The 20,835-nt window shown below is 45.9% G+C and overlaps 1 protein-coding gene across 2 annotated transcripts in view; it reads right to left on the minus strand.

Moving 5' to 3' along the window:
• Window positions 1-11,008, minus strand: part of ARHGAP40 (Rho GTPase activating protein 40) — a 66,264-nt gene extending 55,256 nt beyond the window's left edge. The window contains exon 1 of one of the 2 annotated variants that reach the window (XM_033915042.1): window positions 10,817-11,008. The gene's annotated coding sequence lies outside the window, so the exon portion shown is untranslated. Of the gene's footprint in view, window positions 1-10,628; window positions 10,767-10,816 lie in introns of those variants that run through there. The other variant, XM_033915043.1, reaches the window with a different exon arrangement.
• Between the last annotated feature and the right edge of the window lie 9,827 nt (window positions 11,009-20,835).

Genomic DNA, 20,835 nt, shown 5'->3' on the forward strand with positions numbered 1-20,835 from the left:
GTTGAGTTTCTCCCAACTTGTAATGCAACTTATTCCCAAATGTTGCATTGCTGTCCACGTGGGGTGTATGCCGGTTATCTATCCATCTATTTATTGGGTTACAAGTTTATATACATATTAAAGTGTTTTTATATCTCTTCAATGTCTTTCAAAATTCTAACCATAGCTCATCAGGTCTTATATACTGGTATTCCCTCATTTCTTACACCCATCTCTTGATCCCTACGCTCAGCCCATCACAATCTTCCGGTTGTCCATTCCTGTTTTAATAGTTAAAACTCGATATGGACCTGTTTATTTGTTTCAAAGATGTTGCCCCAGCCTTTGGGACCACCTTTCTTTAGATATCCATTTAGAAACGTGGCTTAGAAAATTCAAACAGGCTTTAAAAACCTTTTACTTCAAAAACACATTTTCCTTTGATTAGAAAGTGCATTTTTAAAATGGACAAAGGTCTCTATGCTTATGACCTTTAAACTAAATTCAAAGTTAATCTTAGCTCTATCTTACTTTTTACTTCCCCTTCCCCAATGTTTCTTTCCTTTTATGGTTCTCTTCTCTATTCTAAAATTATTGAATTGTAGTTCTTCCCTTTTTTTATCCATTAGTCTGTAAATCTGTTGTAGAAAGTTGCACGGGGACAGAAATCCCATCCATCCCCGCCAGGATTCTCTCCGTCCCCATCAGGATCCTCTCCGTCCCCACCCATCCCTGCAAGGAATTACCTCCATCCCTGCCCGTCCCCATAAAAAGCAGCAATTACTTCTGACAGGATCATCTATTCCACAGTTTCTTTTGTGTTTGCGCTGCTGTATTCCTTGTGGAATCTCTTTGGTGGAACCCTTTTTTTGTTTTCTGTTCAGGTAATTAACTTATAAACCCCCCCTTTTACTAAGGCTGACGTGTCCATTATATTATATGGACGAACCATGCTTCGAAAGCCTTCCATCCGCGTGGGAATCTTGTTGGCTAGAGGGGGGTCCCCATGGGAGTCCCGCAAGTTAGCAGGGGATTCCCGCGGGACCCCCGCGGGATTCCCACGATCCCCATTCCCATGCAGACCTCTAGTCTGTTGGTCTAACCCATTATTTTAATATGTAAATATTTTGTTTAACTGTATGTTTATATTTTTTCCCAAAGTTGTATCTCGCTTAGTAAATTTAAATAAGCGATTTATCAAATCAAAAATAAACTTGAAACTTGAAAACTTGACTGTTGCCCTTTTTCTTCTTCCTTTAGCAAACGCTAACTGCTAAGCGGCCCAAAGGAATATAATAGGCGTCTTTTACTAAGCTGCATAGTGATACTGCCACAGAACTGAATAGGCTTTGGTACATTTAGCAGGGCAGCAGCCAGCGACGCCCTTCCCCCATACCTCTTATTTTACGCTGCCCGTGTTGTGTCGGCTCTCCCTCCGACATCATTTCCGACCCGGAAGTGACATCAGATAGCCAACACCAATGTGGGCAGCAAATTCATGATGCCGATTGTGCTGGGAAAAATATAAAGTTATGAAGAAAGGGAAGGGCTGTACACAGGTGGGGGGGAGGGAGGGTCTGGAAGGAGCGATTGGGGGGGCGAAGAGAAGGATGGGTTCCAGCGATCCCACCAACCCCTCCCCCTGACTATGCCACTGGCAGCATCACTATTGCGGCTTTGTAAAAGGCTGGATAAGCTGGGTCTCTTCTCTCTGGAAAAAAGGAGGCTCAGGGGAGATATGCTAGAGACCTTCAAGATCCTGAGAGGCATAGAGAGGGTGGATAGGGACAGGTTCTTCAGACTGAGAGGGACAACAGGTACGAGGGGGCATTCGGAGAAACTGAAGGGGGATAAGTTCAAGACAAATGCAAGGAAGTTTTTCTTCACCCAAAGGGTCGTGAACACATGGAATGCGCTCCCGGAGGAAGTGATCAGGCAGAATACAGTACAGGGATTCAAACAGGGATTGGACGGATTCCTGAGGGACAAAGGGATCGTAGGGTACTGAAACCAAGGGGTGATTCAGACAGGTCGTGACCTGTTGGGCCGCCGCGGGAGCGGACTGCTGGGCGAGATGGACCTGTGGTCTGACCCAGCGGTGGCACTGCTTATGTTCTTATGTTCTTATGTCTTTAACATACGCTAAATCATTTAGCACGCCTCTTTCCCTCATTTTGGAGAGAGGGGATGCCACAATGCCCTCCCCCCCCCCCCAGCTCTACAAGAGTTTGCACGTCGCAAGAGAAGGAAGAGGAAGAGTCGCTACTTTGTTAAAAGCTTTGTTTAGACTTCAGTGGCTGGATTGGGTTTCCCAGTTCCACACCTGCATTTCCAATCAATCTGACCTAAAACAGCTGCACGTCCCATTTCCTTTTGCGAGGATTTCCTTCCAGCTGCATCACCGCTACTGCTTTGTCCAAGCTCAGCGCTGGAAATGTTTGCACTTACCTTGACCCAGAAGTATAATCTTAACATGGGAGCATTTATTTACCTCATGCGGCAGATACAGAAAGGATGTCCTTTCAAGGTCACTTCACAGTTTGCCGTTTCCCTTCCAAAGTTTACTGTACTGCTACTTGGCTCAATTTCTCGCTTTCTTTTTTTTTAATGGTCTTCGAGGCCAGTTGTATTCTCAGGCTAACCCTAACGAATATACAAGACAGATTTGCATGCCTGTCACCTCCATTATCTGCAAATCTCTTGCATATTCATTAGGGATAGCTTGAACAACCCAACTAGCTCGAGGACCCCCAGGACTGATTTCAGTACCTCTGACTGACATGATCTAAAGGGTTCAGAGCCTCCAAAATCTCATCCACTTCCTCTCCAGAAGAGGGATTGACGGCATCCCAACATAACAGCCCAGACAAAACAGTCCTTGATGTTTCTCCTCTCAGCATCCTTATCAGCTCAATACAGCATCTGTCCTCTTGTGTCCCCCTATCCACCCCTTTTCCTGCATTACCCTGTGTCTCTGTTCTTACTCCATGCCCTGCATCCCTTGTCTTTGCCCTGTTCCTTTCCTCTGCCTTCCCTTCCTATCTCCTAATGGACTGACATAACATCCTCTCTCCATCTCTGGGTCCAGCATCTCTCCTCTTCTGCTCCTGCCTAAGACCAGCTCTGGCAAGTACCTCGGCTCAAAGCTGCAGCCTTTTTCTCTGGGCTATTTTGACTCGGTGCTGGGATTGACTCACGTAGAGATAAGATGGGTGGTTACTGAAAATCTGAGGAAATTTTTAGGGATAACCTTTTCTTAAAGCTATTCAATATTACATTATTTATCTAGAGGAACCCACCGCCACAGAAACAAAACAAATTATGTAATACAAGCTTGCTTTGTGACCCAGAAGTGTAGGCCTGCGAGAGGGACCACCTGAAAGATGACTTAAGACAAAACAGGATCTCGTTATCAAGCTGTAACAGATACCCTTGACTGGGGTAGTCAATCAGCTGACAACTTATATTCCAAAGTTTATTGCATGCCTCCGGCTGGGTAATAAGTGAAACATTCTGCCAAAATAGTAGTTGTGATGAAATTCCATATCAAATTCAAAACTATTTCCCAATAACCCAAAAAAAAATAAAGTACAATGCTATGCGATTTTTTTTTGGGGGGTGACAACAAGCGAGTGCAAATGGACCTACAGATGATATTTCTGCTCTGTTTCTACATGAGTTATCACCTGTTTCCAAATATATGAAGACATCTTGTTGGGTTTCATTTGTATGTTGGGGTGGGGGCCACAGGTTTTATCCTAGCTAGCCTCACTGTAACCCATCTATTCCTCTTTTTTTAATCATTTTGAGAGGGTGAGGTTTGATTTTCTGCTTACCATGTAATAATGAAAGCTTCTTTCAAAAACTTTAGCCAGTTCCTCTTTAGGCTGAATGAATTCTGTTTTTTGGTGCAGAAAAGCTGCAGACATGGCAAAATCCTTTTTTTTTTTTTTAAACCACACTACTTTTTCTCCGTTTATTCAAATCTTCGGAAAAAGCAAAATACCAGCGGGTTTCAGGTCCACAGAACATTCACCGGTCAATTCAGGAGGCTTCAAACATGACATCCAACAAAACTGACTTGAACTTGCATGCTACACTTCTCCCTCTGTATTTGCGGTTTCAGTAATCGCGGTTTTTTTGCTTGCTGGCTCCTCCCCCAAATTACATCAACTTGCATAAAGAAATCGCTGATTCCCAGAACTTTCTTCACCGTGTTTTGCCTCTCCTTCAGGAACAGACCAGGTCTCCCTCCGTGTTATTCGCGGCTTAGCCATATTCACGACGGTTTTTAATAGAAAACAGCGAATAACATATGAAAAAGTTATTTGCGATTTTTCTGTTTTCACGGGTCTATTAATCCCCTATCGCAGCGAATACGGAGGGAGAAGTGTACATACAAAAACAAAACTCCATGAAGGGAGGGGGGGCGTTTTCTATTATCAGACATTAGCTAGAATCAACTACAATCTTGGTACTTTTAGGGCTCCATTTACAAAGGTGCCCTAAGCGTTTCAGCACGTGCTAACCACGCGCTAAACACTAAAGCGTGCATGTTCGTCTATGGATGCATTTGCGTTTAGCATGCGCTACAAGTGCTTAGCACACCTTTGTAAAAACCCCCTCTTTCACTAAGGTGCGCTGATCAGCCCACGCTAAGCGCTAACACGTCCATAGACTAACGTGCATGCATTAATGTTTAGTATGCGCGAATCGGTTAGCGCACCTTAGTAAAACATAAGAACATAAAAATTGCCGCTGCTGGGTCAGACCACTGGTCCATCATGCCCATCAGTCTGCTCATGCGGCGGCCTCAAGGTCAAAGACCTGTGCCCTAACCGAGACCAGCCCTACCTGCGTACGTTCTGGTTCAGCAGGAACTTGTCTAACTTTGTCTTGAATCCCTGGAGGATGTTTTCCCCTATGACAGATTCCGGAAGAGCGTTCCAGTTCTCCACCACTCTCTGGGTGAAGAAGAACTTCCTTACATTCGTACGGAATCTATCCCCTTTCAACTTTAGAGAGTGCCCTCTCGTTCTCTCTACCTTGGAGAGGGTGAACAACCTGTCCTTATCTACTAAGTCTATCCCCTTCATTATCTTGAATGTTTCGATCATGTCCCCTCTCAATCTCCTCTTTTCAAGGGAGAAGAGGCCCAGCTTCTCTAATCTCTCACTGTGCGGCAACTCCCCCAACCCCTTAACCATTTTAGTCGCTCTTCTCTGAACCTTTTCCGAGTAGTACCATGTCCTTCTTCATGTATGGCGACCAGTGCTGGACGCAGTATTCCAGGTGAGGGCGTACCATAGCCCGGTACAGCGGCATGATAACCCTCTCTGATCTGTTCGTGATCCCCTTCTTAATCATTCCTAGCATTCTATTCGCCCTTTTCGCTGCCGCTGCGCATTGTGCAGACAGCCTCATTGACTTGTCGACCAGTACTCCCAGGTCTCTTTCCTGGGAGGTCTCTCCTAGTACTGCCCCAGACATCTTGTATTCGTGTGTGGGATTTTTGATACCATGCATTACCTTACACTTATCCACGTTGAACTTCATTTGCCATGTTGCTGCCCATTTCTCGAGCGTGGTTATGTCACGTTGCAGATCTTCACAATCCCCCTGCATCCTCACTACTCTGTATAGCTTCGCATCGTCTGCAAATTTAATCACCTCACTCGTCGTACCCATTTCCAGATTGTTTATGAATATGTTGAAGAGAACAGGTCCAAGTACCGAGCCCTGCGGCACCCCACTGGTGACATTCTTCCAGTCCGAGTATTGTCCATTTACCCCCACTCTCTGTTTCCTATCTGCTAGCCAGTTTTTAATCCACCTGAGTATTTCACCCTCTATTCCATGGCTCTCAATTTTTCGAAGTAGTCATTCGTGCGGAACCTTGTTGAACGCCTTCTGAATATCCAGATATACAATGTCGACCGGGTCTCCCTTGTCTGTCTGCTTGTTTACCTCCTCGAAGAAGTGCAGCAAGTTCGTCAAGCAAGATCATCCTTTGCTGAAGCCTTGCTGACTGGTCCTCATCAGTTTGTGTCCGTCAAGGTGATCAATGATGCGGTCTTTTATCAGCGGCTCTATCATCTTTCCCGGTACCGAAGTCAGACTCACCGGTCTGTAGTTTCCCGGATCTCCTCTCGAACCTCTTTTGAAGATTGGCGTAACATTCGCCACCTTCCAGTCTTCCGGAATCCTTCCCGATCTAATTGACAGATTGGCTATTAGTTGAAGCAGTTCAGCTATAGTCCCTTTCAGTTCTTTAATGACCCTCGGATGGATGCCATCCGGTCCTGGGTATTTGTCGCTCTTAAACGTAAATGTAAATTAACAGCTAAGTTTCAAACTTTGGGCTTTTTGATTCCCTGGGAACTTCACGCTTCCTCCTCTCCCCACCCCCACTGATTTGGACTTTTGCGAGACTAATGCTTCTCTCGCTTTGGTTTTGGTTTTCTCAGTTACTTGTTGTGAATGTAGAAAAAATAAATCACCAAAACAGCTTCACAGAACTTTCAGAAAGGGCAAGTTCCCCATCTTTTTGTGAAGTCAGTGGTAGCCACATCCTGCTTACAGGATGTCCTCTTTGTTTTCATCCTGTGGGTAGGCAGTTTGGTGAATGGGCACATGGAAAAAAAAAGGGGGGGGGGGGAGGAGGCTTCCTCCCCATGAAAACAGAACATTTGCCTAAAAATCCAAAAACCTGGAGAGGACAAATCCTCTTGAGATCTAAAGTAAGTGGGAGATTTTGTGAAGAGGGGTAGTTTCTGCCAAGAAAGACACCCAGGAGGTTTGATTAGTCAGAGAACAGATTGGAAGAAAAATGCAAGATCACTGACTCATCACCATCGTGCAGGAAAATTTTAAAAAGGGAATTTTGGGCTGAAGCAATGTCAGCTAAATAATCCACAGTAAACTGAAAAATTACATTTATGTGTTTAATATCAAGTGCACAAAGTCAAACCCCCCCCCCCCACACCTTTTTACAAAGGCATGCCACATGGCAAGCATTTCCGATACCCACTGAGGGCCAGATTCTCAAAACTTAAGGCCGCCTTTAACGCGGTCGCTAAACCGGTTCCAGATGGTTTAGCGTGCAAGTACTTTAGCGGCGGATTATCAAAATGGCATACCACAGTCTTTTCCGAGCTGTCTAGCAGTCTCCGATTCTGCCATGCAAACGGGCTTATCAAGATTTAAAACGAGCACTCCGAGTGATTTTCCAAGCAAGATGTGGGCTTTTGGTGAGAAAAAAAATCAGCGACTGGTCCAAGGGTGCCGGTACTGTGTCAGCACTGTGTAAAGCGCATCTCTGGTGTGTGTTTTGACTGAGGCTAATGAAACAAAATAAAAATGACATGATTCACATACACAGTCTTTTGTTTTTTTTTAAGGAGGACTCGACAAAAGTGTGCTTCTTGAGCGCCTGTATTATAGCCGTGTCGTATGCATTTCTGGCTGTGGTTCATGATAAAATCTGACATAAAAAAAACAAAATACAACGGCTACAGTCGCATGTGTCATGCGCCTAAGACGTGAGCATATATTATGCTCAAATAAGGCATGCACGCGATGTGTGCTTACGGCGTTGCTTTTCCCGGCACATGCACCATTTAGGCCTCTTCATGGTGCATTCTGTGCACGTGCCGATCACTATCACCAGCGCCTCATCTCATGTAAATTTAGCAAACCTTCGCTACTCTCCAGCCACCTCATTTTCAAGTATAGGGTGGTTGTTTTTTTTAGAATGACTTGCTTTTTTTAAATCACTGCAAGAACGGCTGCGACATTAGCCCGTCGGTTTTTACAGCAAAGCTTTGAGAATCTAGCCCTGAATCCTTATAAATGTTGGAGCGATTACCATGGTTCACCACAATAATCGCCTTTGTAAAAGGGGTTCTTAGCTATTAAACTAAAGAAATTTAAATGTCTAATTGAATGATGATACACTCAATTGACACAGGTAGGGGTGGGAAGAGCATGCACACAGCTTCCCAGCCTGATCAAAAGCAACCCATTCTACCCTAATGTGGAGAAGAACCACAAAGCATTCCAAAAAAAAAGGGGGTGGGGTCAAGGTTTATACTGTAGTTAGGTCATCCATATTTGAGAAGGGCAGTGGCTCACTGGTTGAGCTGCTGCCTCTGCACCCAGAGGTTGCGAGATCAAATTCCAGTGCTGCTCCTTGTGACCTCGTAATCCTGCAGTGCCCACTGCTTGAAATGCCAAAGTGACAAAAAAAAGTATACAAGTCCCCTTTACCTTACTATTTGGGGTTCCAGACTCTTGCTTACTCTTTGAGATTCTACGTGGAAACTTGCTACTTTGGGGGATTCCAAATGGAATGTTGGTACTATTTGGGGTTCCGGACTCTTGCTTACTCTTTGAGATTCTACGTGGAACCTTGCTACTTTTGGGGATTCCAAATGGAATGTTGGTACTATTTGGGGTTCCGGACTCTTGCTTACTCTTTGAGATTCTACATGGAAACTTGCTACTTTGGGGGATTCCAAATGGAATGTTGGTACTATTTGGGGTTCCGGACTCTTGCTTACTTTTTGAGATTCTATGTGAAATCTTGCTACTTTTGAGGATTCCAAATGGAATGTTGGTACTATTTGGGGGTTCTGAAATCTTGCTTACTCGTTGAGGACTCCACATAGAACGCTGTAGCTCACTGGTTGAGTTGCTGCCTCTGCACCCAGAGGTTGCGAGATCAAATCCTGGTACTGTTCTTTGTGACCCTAGACAAGCCACTTAATCCTCCAGTGCCCACTGCTTTGAATGTCAGTTCTGAAATGTCAAAGCGACAAAAAGGCGGTATACAAGTCCCCATTCCCTTACCCAGATAATGTAGTTTATCATCCCACCTTTTTGGAGTTGCTTTTGAACCACATAGCACACCAAGGACCCAAATAGGTCCCCAGCTCATGCCAGCATATAATCAACTCTTAAATGACTAACTAGTAAGGACTTATTGTTTTGACCTCTAAACCATAAACATTTTACACTCCTACTACATACAAAAAACAAACAAACATAAAAATATTACTCTAGAAGTCAAACGGATTGTAAGAAAGCCAGAAACACTGACACTATAAATTAGTGGAGACCCTTTGAAAAGCTTACTTAAATTTGTATTATTAATGAAACACCATGATTCTTTACCCTGAAGGAAAAGCTGAACTACTCAAGTCACTGGAATGCAACGGATGCTACTCTGAGCAGCATTTAAGGAAGCTTTCACAGTCACAACTATAGGAAATTGCAGGACGACATCCCAGACTATAGGATATTTTGGGCTAGAGATGGTATGAAACTATGGAAAAATGACTGATGCTTCAAATGGGAAACAGGGGAAGTGTGCAGAGTTGCAAGACATTAGGGCAGTTGACGGTATTAATTCACATATCATCACTACTACTACTTATGAGGAATTCAGAAAACGTCTAAAAACTCACCTTTTCCTAAAGGATCTAGACAACTGACCCACTCATCTTCTTTCTCCTCCATAGTGTTTTCTCTGTCCTATTATCACTCTCTCCTCCACAACGCATTTCCGGTCCTATTAACTCTCCTTCTTCTCCCCTCTTAAGTTCAATCAATTTGTACCTCGCTTAATCTTTTGTAAACCGCATAGAACTTAACGGTATTGTGGTATATAAACTCTTATTATTATTCTTACTTTGTGAACCGCTTTGAACGGAAAGGTATAGCGGTATACAAGTGGATTTTTATGTTATGCTACTACTTATTTTTATAGTGCTATCAGGCATAGGCAAAACAAGAAAGAGTCAGTCTCCATTCAAAGAGCTTACAATCTAGTTCAGGGGTCTCAAAGTCCCTCCTTGAGGGCCGCAATCCAGTCGGGTTTTCAGGATTTCCCCAATGAATATGCACGAGATCTATTTGCATGCACTGCTTTCAATGCATATTCATTGGGGAAATCCTGAAAACCCGACTGGAATACGGCTCTCGAGGACCAGAGTTCCCTACCCCTGGTCTACAGCATCGGCAGATCTCTTTCAATAGACACAAAAAAGTGTTTTTTTTATCTTTATCAAGTTTATTTAATCTTTGATATACCATTTATCAAAAAACATATCTAAATCAGGGGTCTCAAAGTTCCTCCTGGAGGGCCGTGATCCAGTCGGGTTTTCAGGATTTCCCCAATGAATATGCATGAGATCTATGTGCATGCACTGCTTTCAATGCATATTCATTGGGGAAATCCTGAAAACCCCACCGGATTGCGGCCCTCAAGGAGGGACTTTGAGATCCCTGATTCTAGTTAAAAGAATACAGACAAATTCCCAGAGCATGCCCTAAACCAGGGGTGTCCAATGTCGGTCCTCGAGGGCCGCAATCCAGTCGGGTTTTTAGGATTTCCCCAATGAATATGCATGAGATCTATGTGCTTGCACTGCTTTCAATGCATATTCAGTAGGGAAATCCTGAAAACCCGACTGGATTGCGGCCCTCGAGGACCGACATTGGACACCCCTGCCCTAAACTGAAAACACTTTCAAAATGTTTGGACTTGCAGAAGATCTAGTCTTCTTTTTGAAAATAACGCGCATCTTATCTGTAAATAGGCAAAATGATTCTTAACTTCCAAGTTTGCACTTGGAGAAACAACTAACCCAAATTAACCTCAGCCTGCCGAAGTTTTGCAACGCAGAAACAGCCGAGTCAAGCCTTTAGGGGCGGCCATTAAAGCCCCGGCCCCGGGGCAAAGCGAGAAGCCCGTCCCTAGCAACGGCCCCAGCCTGTCCTTAGCAACCGGGCGCGAGACGAACGCCCGGCCAAGTTAAGCGCCCAGTGTACTCACGTGCGCGCCCTCTCCGCAGCCCGGCTGAGGCCGAATGCAAAGGGTTCCCCCTCTGCACGGGGAGGGGGGGGGGTGGCTGAGCCGCTGTCGCTCCCCCTCCCCAGTCCCGGGCTCGCAACTGTTGCTCATTGTTGCAGCCCAGCTGGGGAAGGAGGGGCTTGGGCAAAAGGGGCCGGGCTGCTCCCCTCCAGCCCCCACCCTCGCCCTGGGGGGGGGGGGGGATCTAGTCCTATATTTACCCCACCCGTCTTGCTATGCAGACTTTGCTTTCAAATTGCTTCGTTTACTTTTGGAAAATACACCAAAAGCCATCGACAATGCAACACAGATGGATGTGGCATAGAACAAAGACCTACATGAAATAGAGGCCTGTAATATGGGGGATATTAAACTTCTCAAAATCAACAGATCGGTGGCAATTAGAGGAGTTGATATGGGAGAAAACTCGAGCTGTTGATCATTTTTTTAATGACTAACATTCCAGCACTTTGCCAGGATTTCCGGATTATGCTGAATTGAACTATTTAAAAAAAAAAATTGGGGGGGGGGAAGGGGGAGGAGGGTGCTGAAAAGTTCTCAGCCCAAGCAAAAAGAGAATGACGTGAATATGGTTCAATCAATCATCTGAAACAAGGTCAAAACAGAAATAAGATAATATGCTCAGAATTGAGGAAGTTGGTTGGTTGTGTTGAGAACTTTTCAGCATCTCCTCCTATGTAATAAAAGTGAGCCAAGTATAGGACAATCAAGCCATTGTGACCTCACGGATGAGGCTGGCTCTTATTGGTGGAATGAGGCATTATGATGTCACAATACCAGCTCTGGCTACCAGAGACTGAAACTTCACACTAGCAGGGGGTGCTGAAAAGTCCTCAGCCCAACCAACACAAACTTCCTCAATTCTGAGCCTTAGTTTTGCCACTGGAGCTGAAAAGAGTGTTATCTTATATCATTTTGTTTCAGATCATTGATTGAACCGCAGGGCTCGGTGCTTGGACCTGTGCTCTTTAACATCTTTATAAACGATCTGGACATAGGAACCACGAGCGAGGTGATTAAATTTGTGGACGATACGAAGTTATTCAGAGTAGTGAAGACACAGGGGGATTGCGAAGATCTGCAACGTGACATAATCAGGCTCGAGGAATGGGCATCGACATGACAGATGAGGTTCAACGTGGATAAGTGTAAAGTGATGTATGTCGGGAACAAAAATCTCATGCACGAATACAGGATGTCCGGGGTGGTACTTGGAGAGACCTCCAGGAAAGGGACTTGGGAGTAGAGAATGACATGGTGGTTGTTACACAAGAGAATCTCACACCTGAACTTCGTTTCCCCCCCAGTAAGAGGTTGCAAATTAAAAAAACACTACGAACACCTTCTCTCACATCAAGCAGCATTATGGGGCAAAGACCTAAAACAATTGCTCTCGCCCTCCACTTACGAGGGCCTAAAAACATACCTATTCCTGAAGTACCTAGACAACTGACCCGCACTCCACTCTCAACAACGGTCTTCTTGACCTATTTCTCACTCATTTTGTACTTCTTGTAATCTTTTGTAAACCGCATAGAACTTCACGGTATTGCGGTATATAAACTGTTATTATTATTATTCTTTAATAGACTGGGTGGGACCAGGCCCATAAGCCACTCTAACCAGTACATTTGTAGCTGGAACATGCGACCCCCCCAAAAAACAAACAAACTCTGCTATACTACCATATAGGTGTCACCTGCAGCCATAAGGGCTATTGGGGTTGTATAGTGGGTTGGGGGGGATCACCATAGCCTATAAGGGAGTTCTGGTGAGATATTTATGTGGCACTCATTTTGTGAAGTTCCCAGCAGTGCCCTGTAAGGTGCCCCACTGTTCTGTTGCCATGTCTGGATGGCCAGTCCATCACATTGCTGGCCCCTCCCACACCCAAATGGTCTTTGGTCTGGGCGTTTGGGACTTAGACAAATTGTGGGTCGAAAATGTGGTATAAAGATAGACGTACTGGCGGTCTGGACGATCAACGGCCTGGACATCCAGATAGATCAGTGGTTCCCAAACCCTGTCCTTGGGGACCCCCAGCCAGTCGGGTTTTCAAGATATCCCTAATGAATATGCATGAGAGAGATTTGCATATAATGGAAGCGACAGGTATGCAAATCTCTCTCATGCATATTCATTAGGGATATCTTGAAAACCCGACTGGATGGGGGTCCCCCAGGACAGGGTTTGGGAACTACTGAGATAGATGATTTTCAAAAATATTTATATATTCTAGACGAGGGCTGCCCAAGTCCGGTCCTCGAGATCTACTGGCAGGCCAGGTTTTCAGGCCATCCACAATGAATATGCATGAGAGAGATTTGCATACACTGCCTTCTTGGGATGCAAATCTCTCTCTCATGCATATTCATTGTGGATGTCCTGAAAACCTGGCCTGCCAGTAGATCTCGAGGACCGGACTTGGGCAGCCTTGGTCTAGACGTATTTTTCGAGAATGGCCATTTCACCACTGCCGACGTTGGGTGTCTAGCACCATACGTCCGAATCAAACTTAGAAGTCTCTTTTCATTATGCCCCTCAATGTGCACAACTTGATAGGTGAATTCTATAAAGTGGTCCGCGTCAGTTCTAAAGGGAGGAGCATGGATGGATCATGGAAATTCCTGGTATAGAATACGCCCAATCTGCGCACAACTTAGGCGCAGGTATTTACACCTGGTTTTTCTTGGTCTGAATGGGAGCAAATGGCTGCTAAGCACAATTATACGTGTGGCCCATGCCGTTTATAGAATCATGCTAAGCGCCAATCTAGTCGGCGCCAAATATTCCATACACGGTGCCTAAAAAATGGTGCTGGCTGTGTGTAAGTCACACTTAGGCACCGTTTACAGAATCAGATGCAAGTGATTCGGTGTAGGGTGGGCTGGGGTGGGCATCCATGTGAACTCCACTAATATGGAACATGAGGATGTTACTGACCAGACTTTACGGTAGATATCCTGCAAACAACGGGATGGTTGGATAGGCTGGAGAGAGCTTGGATGGCAACTTCGGCATTTGGAACCTAGGACAATACCAGACTTTACAGTCTACGGCCCAGAAATATCAAAGAAGGGACAAGTTCATTTAATTATGTACTTTTTAATGAGTATAACTTATGGGCAGACAGGATGGACCATCAGGTCTTTATCTGCTGTATGTTACTATGTTACCTGGCAGAAACCCAAAGAGTAGCAACATTCCAGAGCTGAGACTGTGATGTCATAATGCCTCATTCCACCAATGCCTGAGAGCCAACCTCAGCAGTGATGTCACAATGGCTTGATGAGATGGAACTTCAGCATTTGGAACCTAGGACAATACCAGACTGGGACAATACTAGGCCCAGAAATATCCAAGAAGGGACAAGTTAATCTAATTATGTATTTTTTAATGGGTATAACTTATGGGCAGACTGGATGGACCGTTCAGGTCTTTATCTGCCGTCATTTACTGTGTTACAATGTGACGTCATTGCATTGCATCTGCACATGTGCAGATACCCTCCTTACATAGACCCGAGGATGAGAACAGGTTGAGGGGGCAGGGCTGGGTAAAATTGGGCGGGCCTGGGGGGCAGGGCTATGGGTCCGGCCCATTTATGGCAGCCACAGACCTGCACCTACATTTAAGCACTCCAATGCTAATTTATGCTAATAGTCTATAAGAACTAGGGCTGCGAGTTAATTGCAGATAACTCTGCAATTAGTGCATTCATTATTAATCACACTTCAAACATTTCTTCTGCTCTCTTATACTCCCAACCCCTGTCCTTGGCGCAGTCCAGCATCTTTCCCCACGCCCATGCAGAAACAGGAAGTGATGTCAGAGGAGGTGGAACAGGCTACAGTCAATCCATGTGCAATGCTGCTACTGAGAACTAACAGAAATCCACCTTTAAGGCTGACTGGCAGAGAGAGGGAGCAGATGCCAAACTCCAGGTGGAGGGGGAGAGGAAGTGAGCTATGCAGAACGGGAGGGGCCACCAGGAGAAGCTATGGCCGAGGCGATGAGCTCCAGCAGCCATGAGAAGAGCTTGGCTCATGTTTCTGTCGCTGTTCATGGGAGTAGGGGAGGGGGTAAGAGGGAGGGAGGGTTGCTGGGCAATGGGAGGGAGGAAGAGAAGAGAGCAAGAATCCCAGGAAAGAAAGATAGATAATGGATTGGGGGGGGAAGGAAGACAAACGGGGAGATGTTGGATCTGGGGGTGGGAGGAAGGAAAGAAGAGAGGAAGATTATCGGTCCTTTAGGAAAGGGTAGAGGCAGTGGCATCGTAAAGGGGATGCAGCATCCCTCCTCCTCGCTGCCCCCCCCTGCTCCTCTCCTTGCCACACACCCCTTGCCTTTCCCGTACCTTTTTTACTTCCCCAGCGTGAGGTTGCTGCCCGCTTTGGCATTGGCACACTGTCTGACGTCACTTCCGGGACCCTCGCCTAGGAATTGTCAAAAGGCGAGCCGACATCAATGTTAAAAAGGTACAGGGAAAGGGAAGGGGGCACACACGCAGAAGGAGGGGGTCTAGGAAAAGGGTGGGGGAAAGGTGCCACTGCCCTGGGCACCCCTCACCCTTCCTAAGCCACTGGGTAGAGGAATGGGATTTGATCTACCACCTTTCTGCTGTTACAAAGTAGTTTACGTATTCTGTACAGGAACTTATTATGCATCTGGGAGGGTACACCGACGAAAGAGCGCAGGACATTGGTGTTTTGACAATCGGGTGCTGACACCCGCACCCAGGATGAGAGCGTGCCACCGGTTCCGCCACTTTTACACCTTATTGTTAATGTTCTGAGGGGAGGTGGGGGGCAGAACCCCCCCAAGTACACTTGTAACTGTTCGCACTCCCCTGGGGGGGCTGGGAGTGGGAACCCCCCCCCCAGTAGCTGTTCGGGAGTGTTCGGGAGTTTTATGTTTAGTAGGGGGGTTGCCCCCACATCCCCCCCCAGCGGGAGCATGAGCTGTTATAAGAGTAGTGGGGGATTCCCCTTCAGAACGCTAAAGGTAAGACGTATAAGCGGCAGAACCAGCAGCACGCTTTTGTCCTGCGCGCAGGTGTCGGCGTGCGAATGATAGATGCGCTTTTGACGTGCCACCCTTGGACAATGGAGGGTTAAGTGACTTGGCCAGAGTAGAAGGAGCTATAGTGAGAAATAAATAAAATACCTTGAACTGTGTTATTCCGACATGTAGTCCTAATAAGATCACCTAAGCACACACGTTTTCTTATAGCCTGCGGAAATTTAATGACCTGTTTAAAGAATAGCCTCCCACACGACTGGGGGCAAAATGAAGGGTTTGGTTGAGCACCTACATCGGCCCACCCTCCTGCGTGCTCAGAACATTATAAATACCTCCCGAATCTCTGCTTTTGCTACTCGTTCGTTTCTCTTTTTTTTACACTGTTTGTCTGCCAGAGGCCAACGAGAATTTAGGTGAAGCAAGCCCTCTGTAATTCAAGTAGCCTACATATTTTGCATACCAGTGGCCTGGTAACAAGGTTAACATACTGGGGACCAAGTGACTAATAACTATGCCTCGTGCACATGTTTCTGAATAGCAGAGTCAATTCACCAGCTGGCATTCCCTTCATACTTCCACGGGCAGCTCCCTCGATCCTGTTTTTCATACTTGCTTTCTGAAAATAATGACACTGTGTTTTAGGAACTGAAAACTTGTTATCTTTAGAGCTTCTTGCTGGACTATTATGTAGCACTATTAAGTAGGGCAAGCTATTTCAAGTCTCAGTTGAATTAAGATTAGATGGAATGAATTTCTGTTGAAGCAATGAACTTAAGAACATAAGCAATGCCTCCGCTGGGTCAGACCTGAGGTCCATCGTACCCAGCAGCCCGCTCACGCGGCGGCCCAACAGGTCCAGGACCTGTGCAGTAATCCTCTATTTATACCCTTCTATCCTATTTGCTTTTGTGCGAAGTCAAATACTTTGATTTGCACCAAGTCTTTATGCAGACTAGGTGTCCGCCTAGGGTGGCAGAATTTGGAGAATGGCAGCATGGCTCTGGCTTGCATGTGAATCTTCCACCTGTCAGGTCTACTGCTGCCCCACTCCTACCCCCCCCCCCCCCCGAGTTGTTGTTACCCATTTCCGGGAGGGAGACTTTTTAGCCACTCATGGTTTTAAGTGTACATCCCAAAGCAGCGTGGGATTTGTAGTTCCTGATTCTACTATTGCAATCAGTGCTGCATCATGAAGAAATGATCAGAAATCCAGGACTGGCCAACAATTTGCCTCCTGGAACTGGGCAATTTGGAAGCTCTGACTTCCATCTCCACCTCTGCCCCCTCCTGTACTGACTTCAAGCTTAAAGAACAGCACTGATTGAGCCCTGTAGGCACTCACTCAGATACTGCTTTCTCCTGCTCACCCCACCCCCCCACCCAGCAGACCTTCTGTGAAAGATAGGCAGACTATGGCAGCATGGGCCCATACTTAAAGGGCCTGTACAGTGCTCGCTGTTCTTTAAGCCTGAGACCAGCATGGGAAAAGCTAGAGGGATGTCAGCAGGGTCCGGAAGCAGAGAGAGAAGGGGGGGGGGGGGATGCTGGGCATTAGATGGGGCTAGAGAAGGGAAGATGCTGACTCTCTGGGACAGATGTTAAAGGGGAAGGGGAGATGCTAGCCACCTTGGGGTGGGATAGAATGGAGAAGATGAGATGCGGACCATGGTAACGGGGAGAGGGAAGTAGAGAAATGTTGAGTAAAAGGGAGGTAGGGCCTTCAACTACCCATGGGGAGGGCAGAGCTAAATGTACACGTAGGGCTGTGTTCTTCATTGCAAGGAGCCTAAGTGGAGTCCCCCCATTAACCTAAATGTCTCACCCCCATCTTTTCCTCAGACACAGACAGAGTTTAATATCTATGCAATGCAGATCTGGGTAAGTTTGAGCTATTTGCTGCCCAAAATCCCACTCCGTTCTCCCATGCAAGTTGTGCGAGGCTGAAAGACATCAACAAACAAACCTCCAAAGATGATAACCTGGAGAGTGGAGGAGAACCAGCTTGGAAGGGGACAGAAGCAGAGACAAAATGGCTGATGTTTTGTCCAGTGACGATCTTGGCTCTCACACTGAACTGATTTTTTGTTTCTTTGTTTGTTTATTTCTCACCCACCCTTATCCAGGGCGAGTTACACGTTAACATACAAAATAAAAGATTTATATTTATCATACAAAACACTTCAAAGACATACTATAACAAATTACTTTCAATGGCTGGGAGGGCTGGAGTCGGTTTTGATGGAGATTTCGGCAATTGAAGCCCAAGCACAGTACCGGTAGAGCTTTGGATAGCTAAGAAGAAAAAATTTAAATTGAATCAGGTTGGGCAGACTGGATGGACCATTCGGGTCTTTATCTGCCGTCATCTATTTTGTTACTATGTTACATACTTACATATCAAATCAAATTACATATAACATACACGTCGCATCAACGACAAAAACCCACACGTATATCAAAATATAAAATTCCATAAGGCATAAAAGATGCCTCAATAACAGACATCAAATAATCAAATAAAACAAACTAGCTCCCATTTGAAAAACAACAGGCATCTGAAGGAGTTAAAACAAACAATCTATATATATAAAATCGGAGGTATGTATGTGTGTATGTATGTGTGTATGTGCCGCGATCACGCAAAAACGGCTTGACCGATTTGAACGAAACTTGGTATGCACCTGGGGTGATATGTTCTGGGGGTCTCGCGGCCCTCCTGCACACGTGGGCGGAGCTACAAACAGAAAATCAGATTTCACCCATTCATGTCAATGGAAAAAATTTAAAAAGCTGCCATTCTCACTGTAATTCAAAAACGGCTTAACCGATTTGAACGAAACTTGGTATGCAGGTCCCTCACTACCTGGAGTGATATGTTCTGGGGGTCTCGCGGCCCACCTGCACACGTGGGCGGAGCTACAAACAGATAATCAGATTTCACCCATTCATGTCAATGGAAAAAATGTAAAAAGCTGCCATTCTCACTGTAATTCAAAAACGGCTTGACCGATTTGAACGAAACTTGGTATGCAGATCCCTCACTACCTGGGGTGATATGTTCTGGGGGTCTCGCGGCCCACAACTCTAAGTTGCTTGCTCAAGGGTGGGTTCACCCAAGAATTTATATGTTCTTGCTCCAGGAGGTGAAACTAAAATTGTTGTTTATAATCACGTTTTGCGTTAGTTGTATTGTATTCATTTTGTCAAATATTTCACATTATAATTTGAATATTGTACTTTTTATTAAGCTGTAAAAAAATAATTTCATTCACCACTATAAAGTATCTTTATTTGAATCCATTTACAGTGTTATTGCTATAATTAAATACCCGTGCAACGCCGGGGCATCAGCTAGTATGTTTTATATATGAGACAATGAGTAGAGCCTAGATTGGCCTAGAGCCTGGGCCAATCAGGCCTTAGGGTTAATGGGGATGGGCGGATCCGCTATGCCTACGGCCTGGTTGGTCCAGGCTTCTAGAGCCTGGGCCAATCAGGCAGACTTAGCGGGGATGGGCCGGGAAGGGGCGGGCCTGCCTCATTTCGACAAGGTGGGCCTGCCGGCTGGACGGCAACAAGACCCGTCCAGCCAGCCAACACTTTAGAGGTTAGTTGGGGGGAGGATAGGGGGTGGTAGCGCGGAGGGGGGGTCATTAGTGTGGGGATCCGGAGGGGGTGCAGCTTTCCGGCAGGAGGGGTTGGGCACCCTCCTGCCGGCGATCAAGAGTTTGGGGGGGGGGCATTCCGGCAGGAGGGGATGGGCACCCTCCTGCCGGCAATCAAGAGTTTCGTGGAGGGGGGTGTTCCGGCAGGAGGGGTTGGGCACCCTTCTGCCGGCGATCGGACAGGCAGCCACTATACTTATTGTGGCAGGGAGATCCCTTGCCGCGATAAGTATAGCGGCCGCGTCTACTTACAATGTAGGCCAGCATTTTGCTGGCCTACATTGTAAGCATCTCTTCCTCTACTAGGGAGACGCATAGGGCTGCCTAGGTTCGCCTAAGGCTTTTAGGTGAGCTTTGGCGCCTTGCGGGCCTCCCTAGGCTCTCAGAGGCACTTTCAATATAGGCGGCCTGCCTGGGGAGCATTTTTTTTTTTTTAAACATGCATCTCAATTGGCTGATTAGACAGCTGTGGGATGCCTACAGCTGCCTAAAATCGGGATGCACTTTGCAGAATCAGGGCCTTAGTGTGCAACGCAGCTTATGCCTGGTAGCGCTATAGAGATAAGTAATAGTAGAGATCTTTTGCTGCCATCTAGTGGCAAGGCCCAATAAAGTACAGTCCATCCACAATTCTGCTGCCTAGTACAGGAAATAAAGGACAAAACCTTCCCAGGCAGAGATTGCACATGGAAGGCATTAGGCACCTGATGTACTACACTTAACCGCATACTAACTGCCTAATGCAAAGTTAACATAGGACCACTAGGGAGCTTACGCAGCAGGAAGAGAGTCTCCTGGAACATGAAACATGCTGGGGGAAAAGAGCCTACTATACCCATTCTGCCCTTCCAAATGAACGACTTAATCCTATGATGTTGGGCACTTATCCCATGCTTTCTTGAATTCAAATACAATCCGCATTTCCCCCAACTCCACTGAAGTTGTTCCACATTCCTATCTTTCACCTTCAGCCTATGTCCCATCATTCCAGAGGTTCCTTTCAATTGAAAGAGACTCACCCTGGCTGTGCATTTATGCCATGGAGGTATTTAAATGTCTCTACTATATTTACTCTCTCCAGCAATCCTTGCAAAGTATACAGTACAAATTAAGAGCTTCAAGTTTGTCCCCATGCACTTTATGAGGAAGATCATTTATTATTTTAGTAGACACCCTCTGGGCTGACTAATTCCCTTTGATATCTTTTTAAAAGTGCAGTACTCTTAAGGAGGGACTGGGAGTCTTTTTAGGAAGCCCTACACATTGGAGAATGAGAAGATAACAGAAATTGTC

Source organism: Geotrypetes seraphini, chromosome 11, assembly GCF_902459505.1.
Source record: "Geotrypetes seraphini chromosome 11, aGeoSer1.1, whole genome shotgun sequence".
Classification (NCBI taxonomy): domain Eukaryota; kingdom Metazoa; phylum Chordata; class Amphibia; order Gymnophiona; family Dermophiidae; genus Geotrypetes; species Geotrypetes seraphini.